The 4,229-nt window shown below is 35.6% G+C and overlaps 1 pseudogene; it reads left to right on the top strand.

Moving 5' to 3' along the window:
• The first annotated feature begins 3,602 nt into the window (after positions 1-3,602).
• Positions 3,603-3,702, top strand: LOC122123450 (annotated as a pseudogene).
• The last annotated feature ends 527 nt before the right edge of the window (positions 3,703-4,229 follow it).

Here is a 4,229-nt window from a genome sequence, read left to right as displayed (position 1 = left end):
CAGCTACTGACATCTTCTTTCCTTTCTTATTCATTTTTTAATCTGGACAATCTGACTTCTTAGCAGGGTCATTCCAATGGTTTGAATTTATAAGTAAACTACCCAATGTTTATTATAGTTGCTTTCTCTCCTCATCTTCTTCTCTGGTCACAGGTTTGAGGCCAAACGTGAGAAATGAGTGTCATAGTATTTTGGAGCAAATATCCACAGGATATGCCAATTCTGTCACTTAGAATTGAGCTAGAATTTACTGTCTCAGGATGAGAGGACCGAAATCTGGAGTGAACCTCATACTGTCTGCATTGCTCCTTTTGCCTATAAAATGATCTAATCATTATGAGTGTTTTGTGTCTCCAACTTTAAGTATCTAGAACACACTAGAAGCATCTTCCTGTTTCTGTTTTTCTCTAGTACCTCTCGAGATTTAGACTAAGGATTTGTGTGAAGCGGCTCCTCTGCGAATCCCTGAGAAAAGCCACTTGAAGCCTCTTCAAGAGATCGCCATTCAAAGCCAGCTGAGCAGGAAACTCGGTGAGACTCTTATCTACAATAAACCACCAGTGAACCAGAAGTGGAGCAGTGGCCTAGAGGGTAGAGCTCCAGCTTTGAGAGAGAAAGCTGAGCAGGACATATAAGCCAGACCATGCAGGAAAGCCTGGGAGTTGATTATGTCCAATTAACCACCAGATAGCTCTTCAATTACTTTCTGTTGGCATGTTGCATGGGCCTAGGTGAGAAGTCTTGCCCCTGTTATCTAATGATACAGGTAACTGGGACCTGAGATCCTAGGACCCATGGGTCCTACAGAAGAGAAGTATTTTTTAGACATCATATCAGCAAAATTTGGGAACAATTACTGGAATGCTTCAGAAATATGGAGAAAAACAGTTTGGGACCAGCGAGTTAAAACAATATACAGAGCAGCAGAATAAAATCCCATGTAGATTAGAGGAAAACAACACTCATTTTTTGCTATGTGATTTCAGAAGGCCATGTACACTTAGAAGGTATCACAAGTTTGTACCTAAAATATTGCATTGATACATTTTATATTCTGATATATATTCTAAACCTAATTATTTATATTCTAATTGTATTGACTGGAATAAATATCAATTTATTTGTCAAATTATCAATTAATTCTAGTAACTTTCATAGTGTGAAATATAAAATCATCACATAAAAATGTAAAATATATAACTATATATAATATAATGAAAAGGCTCATGTTTTGCATTGTTCTGTTGTGGTTAGGGTATCAAAGGCAACTCTGTTTTAAAGTATTATTCCATTATCTCTACCTCAGTGTTTAGTAGAGTTAAACCTAAAGCTTTACCATTTGTAGATTTACAGCCTGGACACAAGAGGAAACACTGTGGTTAAAACATTAGCAATTTAGGGAGGTTGAGATTTTCTTCATGTGTCTATTGGCCATTCTTCTTTGTTCTTCAGAGAAGTTTCTCTTTAAGTATTTAGCCCACTTATTTATTGGGCAGTTGTTTCTTTGAGTATTTGATGTTGGGGATTTAATTTTTTGAGTTCCAAGTATATTTTAGATATGAGACCCGTGTCCGTTGTATGGCTAGTGAAGATCTTCTCACAATCCGTGGGCTTTCTATTGATCTTGCTAGCTATGCCCTTTGCCATGCGGAAGCTCTGCAACTTCATGCAATCCCATTTGTCAAACCTTTCTTTGGTTTGTTGTGTTTCCGGGTCTCTATTCAGAAAATTTCGACCTGAGCCAAGGAGACCTAGGGTTTCTCCTATTCTATCCTGTAATGTTTTCAGAGTGTCTGCTTTGACTCCGAAGTCTTTGATCAATTTGGAGTTGATTCTGGTGTAGGGTGATAATGCAAATCAAGACAACATTGAGATACTACCTCACCCCTGTTAGAATGGCAAAAATGAAGAACTGTAATAACATCAGATGCTGGAGGGGATGTGGACAGAAGGGAACCTTACTGCATTGTTGGTGGGAGTGTAAACTTGTTCAACCACTTTGGAAAGCAGTACGGAGGTTCTCAAAAAACTTCACACACAGCTCCCCTATGACCCAGCAATCTCACTTTTGGGCATTTACCCAAATGTTTACAAACAAGACCACACTATAGCTATCAGCACACCTATGTTCATTGCAGAATTATTTACCATAGCTAAGATCTGGAACCAATCCAGATGCCCATCAGTAGATGAATGGATCAAGAATATGTGGTATATATACACAATGGAATTCTGTGCCTCCATCAGAAATAATGGCATTGCCCCATTTGTTAGGAAATGGAAAGACTTGGAAAAATTATATTAAGTGAAGTAAGCCAGGCCCAAAGAAAGCTAGGTCCCATGGTTTCTCTTATTTGCAATATCTAGTATATGTATGAGTCAAGCAGAAAAGGTCAGATAATGTGATGTTAGGAAAATGAATCCTAAGATATGTATTTAAATGGTTTTTTTCTTTCATGCATTTGTTTCTAATGCACTTATAAGATTATCTTTTTGTTGCTTTGTATGTCCCTCCCCCACATTATAACCCCTGCTTTCACTATATTTGATGTCAGTATAATTTGTGAAGTAGAAGGGGAAAACCAAGTCGTTTAAGGATACTGGTGGACCAGTTGTCATGTCCAAAACGAACTTTACAACTTTGGTGGGGGGGAGGATTGGTTGGGGGTCGGGGGGAGGCTGGGAAGGGATGTGAAGGGCAAACAAAGAAGGAGGTTGCAATGCTTGATAAGAAATGTACTCATTATCTTGCCCACGTAATGTAGCCCCTCTGTACATTTTGTTCACAATAAAAATAATAATAGAAATAAAAATAATAAAAAACATTACCAATTTAAGGCCTAATAATGAAGAGAAATATATGGACTTCTCTTGCAACTATGAAAATATTTGGTGATAAAATGGCAGTAGTGTAAGTCCCTGCCTGTTTGGAAGGTAGACAGGCCAAGACATTAGGTAATCATGAATATGAATATTTTTTCACTTTCTTGGCTTTAGCTACTTTTGAAATGTTAGGTATCATAAACAATCATATTTTGATAAAATGCCTTCTAGTATGAACAGTTCTGGCTGAACTGTTCATCTCTCTATGATCCCTTGTAACTAAGATTAGTTTGGTTCCACTAATACAATCTATGCTGTCAGAGTAAGATATTCTGGTTGGTCTGTTCCTACATGGAAGAAGGGTAAAGGGTCAGGTAGACATTTGTGCCAGTAAGACCTCATTTGGGAAAATCTCAGCTGCATATGTTTAGAAGTAGCTCTTAAACAAGGCTTACTTTGAATCCATTGGCTCCACAGAGGTAACACAGTTGGATAAATAAGTACTTGAAAAAGCCGTCTCATTTGGACTTAGCTATTAATACTTGAAAATATGATCAAATTCTAAATGAAAAGGACTTAAAATAGTCATTGACAAAAAAATTGCAAATGTGAGCAATCTACTGAACAACATTTTTTTTCAACTATTCACAGAATTTTAGGGAAATAAGATTAATAGCATTTTTAGGAACAATAAAGTTTCCTTGTTACAAATAGGCACCTAAGCATATAAGCCTTTATAAATATTTCATCATTAACTACTAAAATTTGCAGGATACTACATTCTTCAGCAGCTTGTATACCAAAATTACAACAATACAGAGATTAACATGGCACTTGTACAAGGATGATATGAAAATTTGTGAAGTATTCAAAATTTTTCATTCTTCAGATGCAAGAAATGAAAAACAGCTATTAAAAAGTTGATTACAAAATTACAAGTGAAACAATACACCTAATTCATATAATTAAAAGTTACTTTGACATCAGTGTATTAAATTTTCACCTTAGAAAGGCCTTTACATAGCATAACCTTTACACAACTTTTGAAATTAGACAACATTGTCGTTTTATCCCAAAGAAATATAATACTAAAAGGACCTAGGGGGGAAAAAAAGGAATCTTAAACTGTTTCTGTATGGAATGCAATCTGAAAGGACACATTAATGAACCTATATGTTACAAAACAATGTAGAATTCAATGTATTATATCTAGGAGAGAATAAAAGAGACTATGGACACTATACAAACATAGAATATAGAATATTTTAAAATATACTTTTTCAGACAAACAATGGAAATATCTTTAGTTTCTATACTACTCATTTCAACAGATAAGTTAAAATTATTTCCGATCAACAAAATCACAAACTCTGCATAAAACATTATAGATGTATACAAGAACTCTT

Source organism: Dipodomys spectabilis, unplaced genomic scaffold, assembly GCF_019054845.1.
Source record: "Dipodomys spectabilis isolate Male_0828 unplaced genomic scaffold, ASM1905484v1 ptg000228l, whole genome shotgun sequence".
NCBI lineage: Eukaryota > Metazoa > Chordata > Mammalia > Rodentia > Heteromyidae > Dipodomys > Dipodomys spectabilis.
The sequence above is the reverse complement of the archived record's forward strand: the minus strand, read 5'-3'. Positions and strand labels throughout refer to the sequence as shown.